Raw genomic sequence first — 16539 nt, 5'->3', positions numbered from 1 at the left:
GCTGAGGGTGGAGTCCATGGGTGGAGATATCAGGGGAGGGGAGGGGATTTCTTTTGACCAGAATCCCACTGTGACATCACAAGGAGAGCACATTTGAAACAGAGCATTTTTCTCTGTGTTGTAAGACTTATGCAGACCACAAACAAAGGACTGGATGGGTTTATTTCACATGTTGTGGGTCAGTAGACACTCAGGTTACCCAGATAAATGTTCAGAAACACTGTAGAAGAGGATTCTTCATAATATGTCCCCTTTATCTTAAAGACAGTATCCATTATGCTTGACTGAGTCTAATGAGTGCAAACTGTGTGTAAGTACGCTTGGTTTGCCTGCATGCATTTACTGTACTTGTTTTTCCACAAACTCTTTGTATGTTATGTTGATGACTGTGTGTAACTCAACTATGCATGTGACCCTAAAGACAGCCAACTGAAAATACTGAGACTGTGTAAGTGCTTTGGACATGTTGGAAATGTGTCTGAGCATGTCATTAACACAGTGTATAGTTACACTTTAAACCATAGAGTGTGTACACTGGAGTCTTTGTGCTCATACATGTGTCGATCCTACATGATTCATTTTTACATTCTTTGTAGCTATTCTCTTTTTTCATATAGCAAGAGCATTGGTTTCTCTATCTTCATACCATCACACAGAGCCATACAATTTTTACACACTGTAGTCATGACTGCTGACATCAAACTGCTCGTCTCATTGAATAAACTATCAAACGCAAACATTTAGAAAACATCATTTATGATGAAAGTGGGCATGATTTACTGCCAGTTGTGCTATTTACTAAACTTCACTCCTTTCATTCTACACTCTATCATTTCATTAACATAAATACAATCTCCTTTTCTTTGTCTAATGCTGTTACAGTATTCTGTGTCCTCATGTAAATTTGACATAGAGAACCTGCTGTTCTACTTTTTCTTTGCACCATTTCTTTCTTTAGCGAGTTCCCTTAATTCTGGGGTGATCTCAAATTCATGACAGTCTGCTTTGAAACGGGCGTGTGTTTCTTAATCACTTGCAGAGTCATGCAGAGTTCAAGAGCATCATAAGGAGGATCCTTTTTTTGGGAAAGTTTTTTTTTAGCTGAATTAAATGAATCTTTGAAAATAGATTTTAGTATCCCCTGGTTATGAGGTTTTTATCTTTCTAACATAAATTGGTAACTATATGATCAATACAAGTCAAATCTTTAGAACAAACTATTTTCATGCAAACCCTTGTTGGTTTTAATTATGGATGTGGGCATTTGGTTGAATTCTACCAATGGTTAAATGGCTTCACCCTTGCTAAATGACACCAGAATTTCTATTTGGTTGAACCAATAATAAACATGTTGGCCATGAATCCTGCTCAAACTGCAACGCTTGCTATGGCCTGGATTTAGCTTAGTTTTGACCGCTGTCAGAGTTGCTTACTCTGAATTAAAATTTCTGTTAAACCGATAACAAATTTAGTGGCCTAGGAACATCCCTACTTTACATCAACATGTGTACTTTGCATCGCCCAAAGTAAAGCCAACCATTTATCTTTAAGTGCACAGATTAACATATTCCTGTCAATGATTAAAAGTCACAGGTGAACTCCTGCACACTGTTTGCAAGTTGGACAGGTTTTATCTGATGAAGGTCTAGTGTCTTTTGTGTCTATTGTTCGCAAGTTGGACAGTGTGCAGGAGTTTACCTGTACGGTTTTAATGGACCCATTACTCTTACTCATATAAAATAGATGTGGGAAGGATTTTCTACTTTGAATGATTAAATCTCTAAAGAAAAAAATCACATTACCAAGATCACCAGTTTGATCTTACTTTTCTTATACTTCATCAGTCTACATCAGCTTTGCATTCTTGAGTCTACAGTAAAGTTCAACCCAACAGGTTCCAAATTTACAGGCCAAGCATTTCCAAACCATTAAGTCACATCTCCCTCTGCTGCTTTAAAACAAGAACAGAGTGGACTCTGCAACACTGCACTTCATGCTGACCAGCCCGTCCTTCTTTTCCTCGAGCTTCTGACAACAGCAGTCAAGTTCTTTCTTTGATGCATCAAGCTGTGTCTGAAGTATATGAAAGAAGCCCCAATCTCTTCCTTCATTATGGAGCATATCAAAGCAGACAACTCCGAGTGGCTCACCTGCGAGGACCTGGCACTTTCCTCTGCTGCTTGTCTTCTTTTGGTCTCTTTAACTTCTGATAGACTGCAGAGCAGATTTAATAACTCCCCAGCAAGTCACTTTGATTTCTTCAATGGTGGAACATGGCCTTAACTTCATTTTTCAATGGTTTCTGAGTGAGGGATCTAATTATCACATTGAAACCAGACTTCATATGATTGGGACTCTGATGAAGTAACTACACTTCATAAAACTTTACCTTCTACTCTGCGCATGCCTCATCTTTTACTTCTCAGCTCAGCTTTCAGCTCCTTTTTCTCTCTCCCTCCATTTATCTCTCCAAGCTGCTTTCATACATTTCTCAATGCAGAAAACCTGTTTATATATGCGAACGGCGCCTTGCCTGTCATCTATAATGGGGCGCAAAGAGCCCACGACAGTCCTGCACCACAGCAGCCACTTCATCACAGACACCGGCAGCCAACTGAAGGATGGTTTCTGTTTTGTGCCAGGGTCTGTACCCATCATGCATCGGTTGTAGATAACATGATAGACTGGATGTTTGTTCTGATTTAGTGTGTCACTGTTCAACACAAGGATCATTGACAGCAGGGGGATTGGAGTGGCTAAAGGTACCAAAACTCCTGAATCTGGCTTAAAAACACAGAATTTAAATTTGACTTTGAAGAAATGAAAGTCTCCACAGAGGAAACTAAATAAAACACAAACAAAGGTTAATTATATGAAATGGAAGGTGATTCACATAGCTTGGAAGATGTACTAAAGATAACTTATACTGCAATATTTTGATGCTGGGTATTACAGCTGCGGGTCATAATTTACCACAACTTCAGTGCTTACAGGTTAAAGATAATCATGTGGATTAAGGGAAAGTAGGTGGATTTGAATGGTTTAAATCATTAAGTCTTTGAACAAGGTATACCTGGCTTATCTATCAAGTGAGGTCTACCTGCAAGAATCGCGGCATTGATGTCATACACTTAATATACTTTTTAAGTACAAATCAAACAAGATTGATACCCGTTTTGATATCAAATATATAAGCTAAGAAAAAGCTAAAGACCCAGCTCTTTCATGAATACCTACTAACTTAATGATGATGGTCTCCATATTATTGATGATGATGATGGTAATGATGATGGTTTTTTGTTTGATAACGACGACTTATAAGATGGTTTCTATACTGATTAGAGCTCTCAAGAACTGCCGTCAATGTTGTGCTTTGCCTCTGGTCACTTCCTGTCAGCACCTGTGTGTCCAATCAGACTCAAAGCTGATCGTTTGCTCTTACTGACATTGTTCCTTTTTTTCTGGAAAAGCAGTCTGCTAAATGAATTGTATAATCGTAGAATAAGTTTGAGTAGCCAAATAGTGGATGATTTCTTGTTTCTAATTAGCAAAAGCAGCAGGCAAACTCCTGCATACTGTCTAAAAACACAAATATGTGGTAATGGTATTTGTGCTGGCTCTCATCAGTTGATGCAGCCTTTGGTTAAAAGGTTTACTGAAGATCTGTAGGAGAAGTTTTGGTAACGCTTCTAATGGCCTTTCGACGTAATGGAGATAACATTGTTTTAAAATGTGGTGAAGGAAAAGTATTGAACATTTTGACAACCCTATATGGATCATCTGTCAGTTTAACAGTAAAAGAGATCAATATGGTGTCTTTAGGGAAACAGTAGAGCATTTATTTTCATCAATATAGATTTTAAAGTGACCAATGTTTTGGTTTTGAATTCATCAAGACTTTTTAAATCTCAACCATAAATATTATACACAGTTTCTGTTTGGTGCAGAACTCCTGGTCCAATTTTGTTTTACATATAATCAAGTCATATATGAAACAAATAAGCTATTAATACAGGCTGACCAGAAGTGCTCAACTAAGAATCAGAAAACTCAGGTACTCAGGTAGAAGTCACACTTTAACTAGAGGGACATTCATTTCCAGGACATTTAAAGGGAACTAGTAAAGCTCTGATGTGTTGTCTATAAAAAAAGACAGGCAAAAATGGGAACAAAAATACTAATCGAAATAAACTAAAGGTTTGTGAGTAACACCTGTCCCACTACAGCCTGGTCATCCATAATTCTGCAGAGCCATAACTCTCTGTCAATCCGGGGATAAAGTTGGGTGGTACTTAATGTTGCATTCCCTGTCTCCCTGCATGTGATAGTGTTATCACTGACCTTGACTTTTAGAACCCATGAGAAGCATTTTACCCTAATGCATAAAACCACAATATTAAACTAGTTCTCTGCTTAGTTCTGACTCTAAAATCCTGTCTGTCTCAACTGACCTTGAAGTCTGGCTCTGACTAGAGTAAATGTAATAGCATTATAACTGTTGTACAGAGACAAAGACTTGTGAGCTAGAGAAGGCACTTGGCAGATCAGATAATTCCCTAAACATATTTACTCTAATGCTGCAGTGACAGCTATGGTAAAACACGCCCGAGGCTATTAAACCTGCATGTGTGTGTCCTTGCATATGAGCAAGTGCGTGACAGGCCGAGCCACAGGAGAACGCAGGAGTCAGCAATCTCGCAATATCTAACTCAATGTGGTCTGACAAACAAGAGGACACTCACCTCACCAGAACTTGAGGCTCTTAAATTTCCCCAGAAAGTAACAGCAGGTGACTGAAGCCACTGCTTTGCCTCGTTGTGTTTATATGTTAAAAGAAGATGTTTATTTTGATGTATTGTCTAACCCTCTATAGGACAAAGACAGGTAATCCCAAAGCAGGCCCCCTGAGTCGGATCTCCGGCAATAACATCTTCTGCTGAATCTATTCCCTCAAGTCATAGCAACTGTAGGCCACCACATTGGCAGGGAGGAATCCATTCATCACAGCCACGGGCATGCACACAGCTGTTCCCTGCAGGCACCCTGCACCTTTGAATCTTCACTGCCTTTGCCGTTTTCATTTGCAGATGACCACGAGGGATGGTGAAATGCGTTTCATTACCAATGCAAGAGTTAAAGTTCAACCGAAATACGGCTTGACAAGGATTATCAAACACCAAAAAAATATACAAAAGTTGTCTAACAACAGTCCTAGCCACAGAAGGAATTATAGAAGAGCATCTTTATTTTGCTCCTCAAAAATAATGTAAATTCAACCCCGGTCAAACAACTGAGTTGTGCATGGCCCCAGTCAAATAAACCAATGAACTAAACTAAACTCATCTTTATGGCCATCACACAATTAGCCTTTTAATGTCTTTGTTAGACTATCGGAGAAGGCTGCCACCTGCATATCAGGTCCAATCCGTACAAATACTACAAAACTGCACAAGAGATGGAGGCTAAGGTACATTTTTAAGGCGCCTAAATGGTAGTACACTAATTAATAGTTGACACCAAGGTAGGTAGGTCCACTTCTAATACACCGTCTAGTTGAGACTCTGCTGTATTGCAGCAAACATTGCAAGAAAGAATTCTTGTGTGGCTCCCTCCCAGCTGCTACTTGCCAAAGGTGTTGATAAAGCACCCTGTGTAGCTAGACGCACCAGAAGCTGAGGAGAAAACCCAAGCTCGCAATTGTGGTGGATAAGTATATTTCCCCTGTACCCCCCCCCCAATGTGAGTATTATTGTGACAAAGTTCTTGTTGCTACTCTCTTAACAGAAAATATTTCTCTTATGCGTTCCCCTCTGCAGTTTGCCAAATAATTCTATATTAAGCAGGATATGCATGAATCATGTACAAATGGGCTAGGCTTTTAAATCAAACCATCCACCCACCCTAAATCAGACAATATATAAAACACATTTAGTTCAGATCCATTTGGTGTAACTTCACACTCTTTTAGGTAAAGATAAAAACTGAAAAGAGGGCATAAGGTGTGATGCACCATGGGGCAATGCATGCAGACGCAAGGAAGGGTATGGGAGATTTAAATGCAGTGGAAATAAAGAGCTGACAAAAGAATGATTGTCATGAGATCTAGCAAAAAAGGAAAAAGGTATAGTGACAAAGGACATTTAAAAAATAATAATTACTGCTAGTGGTAGAGGGTTAAGATGGAACAGATTAGGCCGGTACAAGCAATGTTAACAGCAATTAAGAGTGAAGAGGCAGGACGGGGGGTGGGGGGGGCCTCCCTCCATAATGATCTCTGAGATTCTCCTAATTGGGCAAATCTCTGAGCAGGCACCCCGCACCCTGCTCTGGAGAACAGGTCAGACGGAGAGAGCAAAAGAGAGAGACGGAAGGAAGGGGGAAACATTTACAGACACGGGGGGATGGGGGGTGTGCCATGAAAAGGTTGAGCTATGTGCGTCTAATGAATTGAGGGGTTGTACAAGGGCAGCATTGACCTCTAGACAACTGCCAGCTCCGTACTTGCTGTAATTCCCCTTTTCCACCATCTTCAGTTTTTTGTAAATTCCCGGCCGGCTGAATCAACTGAGATTTTGAAAAATACATCTGGCTGCAGACGATGACACCAAGACGGCCTATGACAGTCCAGGGACCTTGTTTGTAACAGTGACGCCAAGGAATGAATAGGTGTTGGGGTGTGGGAGGAGGGAAGGAGTGCTCTATGAGGGCCTCTCCAGAGGGCTAATTTATGAGCATCCTGATCAATGGGTTAATTAAGTGAAGAAAGGAGAAAATGGAGAAGGCAGAGGATGGCCTGAATAGCAGTGGGAAAGAAAAGGGAGGAGGTATGGGAGGGTAAATGGGTGGAGGTTAGCAGGTTCACAAAAGGAGAGGTAGGACATGGAGATAACTATCAAAGCCCAATTCCCTTGTGTATATTACTAAATTGTCTTGCACTATCCAATAAGAATGAATGAAGTTCCTTAATTTTAGTAATGACTATGAGCTATCGGCTCACCGACATGAATCAATGGTTCTCCACCTCCTCAGATTTGTCAAAGTCTGGCAAAAGAAGATGTCAAGAACACAATCCATAGGGCAGTCTTTCAGAGACCTTTGGAAAATCAATTCACACAAATAGTTGATGTACTGTTACAAAATATTGAAAAGGGAGAAAACACATACAGCTCATGCAACGACATCAAAGCATAATGTTCTGTATTCCAGAATACAAAACAACGATGGAGCTTTTCATTTCATATATGTTTATTCCCCTTCAAGAGGAGAGAGAGAAGTGAGAGAAAAATCCTGCTGACTCGAAGCCTTTTAAATCGCCGCCCCTTTCCCTTACTCGCCTTCTTATTTCCAAGTCCCTGGTGTTTGAACCCAAACGGAAAGAGGTTGTTTCATGTAAGCACCAGGGGAGCTCTGGGTGCTTTCTTTCCCAGCGCTTGTCTTTGCAGAAACACCCCCACCAAGCATTTTTCAGCAGTGAAAAGCAATACACACAACATATATCTAGGCATAGAATACCAACACTTATTAACTGTTCATGCTGGCATGTGATCAAGGTTACATCCTCTTACTTTAGCTAATTAAGGTGACAATCTTTCCTCCTGTAATAGTGAGCTTTCCCACCCTTTTTTAAGCTACATATACATTCCTTGTTCTTTAATCTGTATAATGCTTCCTTTCGCACCTTTATTATTTGCACTGACTGTTATTTAATGTCTGTTTTTTGATAATCTTCTTTTTAAACATTGCTGTACATATATAAACAACACAACTTCAGAAGGTCAACACTTATTCTTTATATTCAGGTCTAATTACAGATTTTTTTCCTCAACTGTTTATAGGTTCTTGTTTAAATTGCACATCTTGCACGCATTTTTATCCCTGCACGGGTACATTTCTTGTATAAATCTATTTTTAATTGCACAGTTTAAGTTTGATTCATAGGGGTATTCTTTAAATCTTTTTGGGGGGTTAATATATATGTGGGGCAGCGTTGGTTTTGTGGTTAATTTGTAACAAATGTTTCATGTCATGTACGTCTTTGTAACTTGCTACTGGATGCTTTGAATTTCCCTCGGGCTCAATAAAGTATCTATCGATCTATCTTTCCTCTATGTTACTATTATTATCACTTTTGCCTCCTTGCCTAAAAGATCCTTTCCTTTTCCCTTTCTCACACTTTTAGTTAAGTTCAGACCCTCAAAAGGGGACATATGAAGGGCACTGCACAGGGAAGATGAGTCATTTTCACCAAGATACTGAGGCCTGAGGGTAGCAGATAAGTGCACTCAATAAAGTTCAGTAAGCACCAGAACACTGACATTTATGTACCCTGTGCTGTTTGATGCTACCTGTATCCTCCCATGCAGAGTGCTATAGGCCTATAGGAGTGATCCACACAGATTGGAATTTAGCTCTGTTTTTCCTGCTACCATTTGTCAGCAGAACAATTGCTCCAGCCTTGAGAGACAGTGTGAAGAGCCACAGATGAATGATTCAAGAACACACATTGTTTTCAATGAAGGATGGAGGATACACGCGCCGCATCCTTAAATATTAAGAGAAAACAAAAAAAAGAAAAGAAAAGTGCATTTGGTGAAAACAAATCAAAGTAGAAAGGCGTGCCAGCCGTTGTGAGGCATTTTGCTCTCTAGAATGTGCACAATGGCAGAACCTTTTTTCACAGTTGTGTGAGTGTGTTCACATGCATAAATATGTGTCCTTTCTTTCCTCCAGAGGGTTATTGTTTTCTTTGCTGATTGTGACAATAACAGCAAAGCTCATCGCCTGCTTGGCATCATCAAGCGCGGGAGTGTAACGCTGCCATTCTGGTGCTCGTTCATCACTGTCCTGCCTCTGCTTTTTTGTCCTTACCAGCACACACACACATCCACACAAACACACACACATATCCTGAATCTTGCAAGGGCCTGTCAAGGAGGAGACATCCTAATTCATTATGTAAGAACAGGCTTATTCTTTTCATTAGCATCCGCCCATAACAACAGCTAAAGCCCGGCAGACAAACAATGCATCAACCGGAGCTAGACAGAACCAGGAAGTACTTGAAACGCTCCATTTGCTCAAGAGGTGGAGAGGTTGAGGCACGTATAGCTAGGCTGAAGTATGTGCACTCCCATGGTGTACAAAAAGTGTCTTAACAGTAGAAGAGATAGCACAGATGGTAGTGAAAAAACAGCTCAAGCAGAGCTCATCAAGGCAGCACTCCCTGGGAGACTGACAGCAGTGACTGGTATCCCAGCATCCCCAAGTGTTCCCATTAGCAGGCGGCTCTGGCCATGCCTCAAAGTTAAGCACTAGAACCATCATCACTTATGTCAACAGATGGATATCAAATAGGTAACGGCCTCGCCTGTTCTAAGGGACAGCCACTGGCTATGCCGCAGCAGAGGCTCGTTATGTTTGACTGACTTAAGCTGGTACTCAGAGCGGTGTGTGTGTGTGTGTGTGTGTGTGTGTGTGTGTGTTTTATAACAACCCCTCATCATTATACAGTGCAGCCACAGTGATAACACTTCAGCATGTTGGCCAACACATCCGCAACTGCTGCTGCCTTTTTTTCTTTTTTTTGCCAGCATAACGATTCAACAGGTCTTTTTCTAGCTAGTTGTTAGCGCTCCAGCTGACAGCTCATACTAATATGTGCGGTGGTGTGTCAGCCCATACTAATGTGGCTACAACAGCAGGGAAGAGGTAGCGTATAGCAGATGTTAGGATTTTGCAAAATAGAGACGGTGGTGGTGTTGTAATGTCTCTTAGCCTGTTGTATGTGACGCTTCCTCTTCACAGTTTTCTGAAACGCTCTCCTGTTTGCTCTTCTTCCTCCGCTCTCATGACGTCCAAGGTCACTTGACTTTCAGAGCACATTCTCTTCCCCTCTCTCTGTCTCGGGTAAAGAGGGTAGATATAGCGACCTGCCTACCCGCCTGTCTCCAGACCTGTTGACCCTGAGCTTGTTTGCGATGCTGAGGGTATACTGTGGAGTGCTCGCAGAGATGTGGCTACACCTGACCTTGAGATGCTGTCAATACCATAACTCACTCAATTTATCTGCTTCCCCATCGATGGCTTTGGTACCACAGTGTGTGATCTAGAGACACAAATAAAATGTAGCTCGGTGTTTAAGAGACAATGTAATAAATAACATTAATCTCCAAAGCTATGTAGCACTGAGATTTCTGTGTAAAATCCCTCGACTATGACGGGATTGCAAAGGGGTATTAAAGACTAAAAACAAAGCATGCAGGTGAAATTCCCCATGGATTCACAAGGAGACAATAAAGGGAAGTCGACCAATTGCCAAAGGGATGAGCTGCACTACTCAGAGGAACATGGATTCCAACTGTCAGTCAATCTGATTGGCCAGAAAGCAGGATGTATTTAATCCCAGCTGTTGCTGACTTGACTGCTGTCGATTCCATCAAATCTGTTTCATGCCTTCTATTCAGGATCTTACTCTCCAACACGGCAGGCAGGAAATCCCATTGTAGTCTCGCACTTCTGTGATGAATGGAATTATTTCTTTAAGAAAAATCACTGGGAAAAAAGTATCACTCGACAGTGGTTTTTAATCTCTGCAGGTTTTACACTGTCAAGGGGGAATGTAGAGCCATACAGGGGAGTAATGGGTATTCTGGGTGGTTTCCTGCTATTTTTTTTGACTTTCTTGGGTGTTTATCTCTTTGAAGTAGAGACTAAAATATCCATTGATCTTGACCGGTGGTCAGCCTTGGTTCCAGCAGGAGATAGGAGGGGTAAGGGGATATAAGGGTTGCTATTGCAGCTGTTGGCTGGAGAGTCTGAAAGCACACATCAGGTTTTTTTTGATCCAATGTGTCATGGTGTTTGACCTTGATTCTCACCTTAATAAGGTAACTGGGGACACTACAGCAAAGTTTGCCCGAGGATGACAGACAACGTGGTGGTTTGAGGACAAGGTGAGGAGGAGACAGAGGTAGAAATTAAAAAAAAAAACAAATGTGAGGGAAAGACAAGAGAGACAGAAAGAGTGAGAGGGAACAAACAAAATGAAGGCAGAATGCAGGAGAAATGAAGAGGAAAGGAGGACGACAAAAGCTGAATAACAGAGAGGAAAAATGATGACAAGTAATAGCTTGAATTCCATCTTTGAACCCCAGAGAGCAAAGATCTTATTCAACAGCCTTAGACAAAGGATAGAGAGTGGCCACTGTGGAGGGACTGTGGGAGTCCAGCACTCTAAAGAGAACCACAACAAAACAGACAAGACTACGCTCAGAAGATGGAGGTACTCGCCTCAGAGGACAATCATCAAAAATACATAATAAAGTCATTTATATTCATCCCTTCAATTTACTTGGAAAGAATATTGTCTGGTCAACAGTAGACAGTATGCGCTGCATGATTCTACTAAATTGGACATTCAACTTTGCAGGTCATTTTATAGCCAGCTGTAAAAGAGAGGTGAATATGACATGCTAATGCTGAGGTTTGTTTAGTTTTTATGTGAAATGTCAGTGCAATATTCGATGACTCTGCACAGCCCCAGGAAATTTGTTTCCCTTGGCTTTATCATTCAAGAAGGAAAAAAACAGCTTCCAGCCTATTGGATAAAGCAGCAGCAGCTGATATTGAAACATGGTTTTTGATTATTTTAACGCCTTTACAAACAGACGATGGATCGATGGCACAGGATTAAAAGCAGTTAAAAGAAAAACATAAAGCTTCCTCACAAGAAGATGCTGCATAGCAATAGCACACAACTTACAAACATCGCTGTGTTCCCTTTGAACCACTGGGTTGCAGAGAAACAAATAACTACAATGAATGAGGAATAATGGCAATAAAAGAGTTTAGCAGGTCTATATGGTCTTACAAAAGCAGAGAACAGATTTCATTGAAAAGTCGAAATAATCCAATGAATAGAGAGAGGTAGCATGCGCTTGTCAACAAACAAATATAAAAGACTGGGTGATTACATGGGGACGCTGGTGCTCAAGGGAGGAGACGCAGAGTCCCATTGGGAACTGCTTGTTATCATTTACCAAGCCGGGCTGTATGAACACAGCATCCACTGTTGAGATACTCCATTCAATCAGCATTATTATCTTCAACAAAAGGCACAGGTACAGTTTGCATAGATGATAACTAGGGTTGTTCAATCGTGGAAAAAATGATAAGCATGATTATTTTGATTGATATTGAGATCAAAATCAAAGTCAAAATCGTAATTGAAATTGAAATGATCAAACGCTGGGCACTGATGATGACACAGCAACAGGCTTTTGCTATCGCAGGGAGACATATTTCTCTATTACCTCGATATAAGAAGTGTTCTTTAAATCCACAGTACACCCACAACCAAAATAGTTTTAGCACAAAAACTGAACACATTTTCAGAATATGTCCTTCATGTTTTTGTAAGCTTTCTTGGAATTGAGTTTAACTGGGCTAGTTATTACAAAAAGAAATATGACTGTACTATGCAATTTCTTGAGAGATACTTTTGACATTCTCAACTTCTAAGCAATCAATGTTCTGCCATATGGTAAATTTCAAATGGACTTGAGCTTGTATTGAGCGTTTCTAGTCTTCTTACTACTCAAAGTGCTTTTTCACTGCAGGTCACACCTACACATTCACATACTGATGGCTGCTGTGTTACCATCAGAAGTCACATACACATGCATTCAGGGTTAAATGTCTTGCTCAAGGACATATCGGACATGTGGCTGCAGGAGCTGGGGATTGAAGCCCCAACCTTCCAGTTGAGAGACGACCGACTCTACCACTGAGCCACAGCCGCCCCATATAGTCTTGAACTCAAGTTAGCCTGAAGTACAAGACATACTTACTGTTGGGGAAACAAAACTATGCCAGCAGTCCTGAAATAAATACTGCACCTTCAAAGCGATGACTGACAAATTGCTCTCCTTCATCTGCTTCTCATAACAGACGGGAGATATGAGCAACAGCGCCTCCCTGAGGACTTGGTGTTCAGCCAGCCTTTGCTTTACTAATTCATTTCGCCTTTACTAAACAAACATTTAATTTCACCAGCATTCATCAGATGGGTCCCCTGTTCTCCAGTCAACATGTCAGCTGCCATAATGCTGAAGATTTTTTTTACACTGATGACATCTCTCACCTAAAATTAGCAGCGACTGCTGTCAACCCAGTCAGAAAAAACATCCCAGCGCACAGGGGGGGGGGGGCTGCTGTCACTGATTTATCTACACACAGAATAAATAGTGAGGAGTAAAATAAGCAGCAGGAAATGGAGTGATGGGGATTTTACGGACTGATTGTGATGACTATCTCAAACCCACCTTGTCACCGCTGCATCTGTTGACTGCTTAGCGACCTGCTCTAGGAGTCATCAATCTACCAAACAACATCTGCCTCCAGCTTTGCTGCTCCTTACCACTTTGAAAAGCATTAAGCAGGTTTTCATGTGGCCTTGCATATATACAAACAAACGTGTCAATAAAATTCAATAAAAAGAGAATATAATGTAATGCAATGCTGCAGGAACTCCTCTACAATGTCTCCTCATCTCGTTCACTTTTCTCCTACAAATGACTCCCTTTAACAGACTGCATTACCTTTATCCCCCTTACACATCTCCACAGGTCTTCAACATTTCCAAACTAGCCAGTGAGATAAATATCAACATTTATTAAACACAAGCACAGCCGCACATATTTCCTTCCCCTTGACTCCATTTAGATGTTTTCTCCCCATAGAGTAGATTTCACTATCTGCTATACGGGCAGGATGCTAGCTGCCTAAACCAAAGGAGAGAAGCCGAGGTGAGCTGAGCAGAGAGCTGCCTTCCCCTTCCTCGTCGCTGCAGATAAGAACAGAGGTCTTCTTGTCCCTGCTGAATTCTATCATCTAGCAGGCCCTGCCGATCCGAATGCCCCACAACACCAGCCACAGCATATAAATGCACCCCATTCTTCCTGCTGTGTGTGTGCGCATCAATTTGTGTGTGTGCAGGGGGGGATTTAGGGGAATTTGTCCTCATGGTCATGGCATTTCTGGTCTTTTTGAGTCTAAAGACCCCATGAAAATATGCTCTTGTTCATTAACATTTTTAAGGATGTAAAAAGGAGACTTTTGTGAGTTTTTGCATCACATCTGTCTGCAGCACAGACTGGTCGGCCTGCAACATTTTCCTTTAAATCTTTTTCAAACAATACTCAGATAAAACACAGTTTACAACATATGACCAATGCAGCATCGGTGAAATCTCAGCAAAGCGCTTGGGATTTAAAAGCTTCACATTCTGCATGTTGTGAGGACAGAGAAATTAGCTCAGCCTCACTGAATAGCAGCCTCTGTTTGTCTCATTCCACCAAAAGGATCTCTGAGTCCAAAGACCTCATTATTGGTCTAGTGGTGGATACATCTTCTCTGTTATGAAGGAGCCAGCTTGCCTTGCTGCATGATGCATTCACAAAATGTTGGACATTACCTTACAGCAAAATGCAACACACATTCAACACACCAAAACATGCAGCAAGCAGAAAACACACTGGCAAAGAAAACAAGATATCTGTCATCAGATATGTTTAAGACAAGTGCTTTTTTTTGCAGTTTACGTTTCCCAGAAATTACATATTGGCACCAATTTTTTTAATTCCCCCACAAAAAAAAAATAGATTTTCAAAAATGTCCTGAATTCTAAATCTTTTTTCACTACCAATATCAAAGCCGGTTTTCAAGCTCACAAACACACACACACACACACACACACACACACACACACACACACACACACACACACACACACACACACTCTTTGTACAATTGTATGACAGTAAAGGCTTTCTATTTCTGCACGCGCATGCAATTGAATATGTAAATTAGATGCAAATTTAGAACAATACTTAATTGAAACAATACATTTCTGTGTGTGAATCTGATTTTCAGAGAGAATAATCTCCTCACAGAGAGCATGTAAAGTGAGCCTACCTGTTAATTTGTGATGCTCGGGGGTGGTTGGGAGCCAGATTCCCACCAATTGTTTTGTCAAGAGACTTCGTCCTCCTCTTCACAAAAACCTTTCCTCCAGCAGAGGTAAATGCCAAGCGAGCAAAAAGTGCTTGGTTAAAAAAAACGATAAAAACGAAAAAAAACACACAAAAAACAACTGGAGCCTCGTTCAATCCAAGCGGGCCGGCAGGTGGTACTTCATGACTGGAGACGATGACAGAAAAAATAAAATAAAGGCTGCTCTACTGCATCACACAGCAAATACAGCAGGATGTAGCATGACTCCCTGTCCGAGCAGCTCAGTCCCTGTATTCTCCAGCACGGCAAGATAAATTATTTAATTTCACAGCTGACAGTCCGTTTTATACCTCAGGAAAGGGGGGTCTTTTTCAACGACGCCTCAAAAACGGCAAAAATGACCCCCGATAACCCGGACAGCTCTGCGGGGTCTCGGTTAAATTTGACAGCCGGGGAAGTGTCATCTGTGTTGACCAATGAATGACCGCAGCGACTCTAGTTTTTTGAGCTTTTTTTTTTTTTTTTTTTCTGGGACGTCGTCGATAAATCCTCAGTAAAATCCCCCTCCCCAAAAAGGAGAACTCCCCGACACAGCCGCTCCTGGTTCAAGCCTCGACTGGCTGTAGGTCGTGGACGTGGACTTGTTCAGTGTGGGTCCGGGGTATTCTCGTCAGAAGATGCTGCCTCTGCTGCCGCTGTCGCTGTGTGGTTGGCGTGACCGCGCACGTACGCACGCAACCTCGCAGGGCACGCAAACTCCGGTCCCCGGCGCGCAAAGCTGGTCGCCCTGGCAACGCTTTTCCTCTGACCTCAATATTGTCGCTTTTCTACTAAAAAAAAAAAAAAAAGTGTCGCGTTCGCTGCAGTTTCTGTCACTCAGAGGTGAAACGCGTGTTAATCCGCTCTCTGTGTGCACGGTGACGTGGAGGGTCGCACTCCATCTTCTCCTGTAGAGGGGATGGGGAAATTAGTGCTGAGGAGTTTCATTTTTACGGCATCACTCTCCTCTCCTCTCCTCTGCTCGCATCAAGCCGGGCATATCTGCATCAGCATGACGTCAGAAGACGTTAAAGGGATACTAGCCCATTTATTTACCTCCTCCCCTCATCCATTCCTCCACCTTGTATCTTCCCTTGCCAATATCAGTTCACTCTTCACCCATCGACTTTTAGCATCCCTCAGTTATTACACTGTATCTTCCTATCTCTTTTATAGAGATTACTCTTTTTTCACCTTTGGGAAAGGAACAACTCTCCTAATTTCTGCCCGCACTGATCCCTGTAGAAGACCAACAATGGTAATCAGAGAGGGTTAAATATCACATAAGCATTTTGAGTGCCAAATAGGGTATTAAATGAATTTTATAGTAATACAGCACAAGATAAAAATGTGATTAGGATATGCACTCACTCACTCACTAATCATCTCAACAAGTCCCATTGGGAAGATTCTACACATTTTTTTAGGGTAGGATTGCTGACTTCACCAGCTTGCACATTTATTTATTTTATGTTTTACTTTAGGTGC

At 41.4% G+C, this 16539-nt stretch overlaps 1 protein-coding gene across 2 annotated transcripts in view; it reads right to left on the bottom strand.

Moving 5' to 3' along the window:
- Positions 1 to 16027, bottom strand: part of nlgn2a (neuroligin 2a) — a 233541-nt gene extending 217514 nt beyond the window's left edge. Inside the window, exon 1 of one of the 2 annotated variants that reach the window (XM_065950222.1) lies at positions 14974 to 16027. The gene's annotated coding sequence lies outside the window, so the exon portion shown is untranslated. The remainder of the gene's footprint in view (positions 1 to 14973) is intronic. The other variant, XM_065950221.1, reaches the window with a different exon arrangement.
- Positions 16028 to 16539: the final 512 nt, after the last annotated feature.

Source organism: Labrus bergylta, chromosome 22 (assembly GCF_963930695.1).
Source record: "Labrus bergylta chromosome 22, fLabBer1.1, whole genome shotgun sequence".
Lineage (NCBI taxonomy): Eukaryota > Metazoa > Chordata > Actinopteri > Labriformes > Labridae > Labrus > Labrus bergylta.
Note: the sequence above shows the minus strand (reverse complement) of the source record. Positions and strands in the feature narration are given on the sequence as shown.